Below are 417 nucleotides of genomic sequence, written 5' to 3' on the forward strand. Positions count from 1 at the left end.
ACACGCACACACATATATGTATGTATGTATGTATGTATGTATGTATATACACACGTAAACGCACGCGCAAACACACATAAAATAAATGTATGCTTTATATTTAAGTATGCATATAGGCGTTTACTGTATATGATAAATCCATACTGATTGAAATACACCCACACATATATATGGTCAAGTACTTATACTCGTATATATATATATATATATATATATATATATATATATATATATATATATATATATATATATATATATATATATATATATATATATATACACACACACATAGATGTATGTATATATATGTATATATATATATATATATATATATATATATATATATATATATATATATATATATATATATATATATATATATATATATATATATATATATGCAACACAGCGTTATTT

The sequence above is a fragment of the Penaeus vannamei genome, chromosome 4 (genome assembly GCF_042767895.1).
Source record: "Penaeus vannamei isolate JL-2024 chromosome 4, ASM4276789v1, whole genome shotgun sequence".
NCBI classification, from domain to species: Eukaryota; Metazoa; Arthropoda; class Malacostraca; order Decapoda; family Penaeidae; genus Penaeus; species Penaeus vannamei.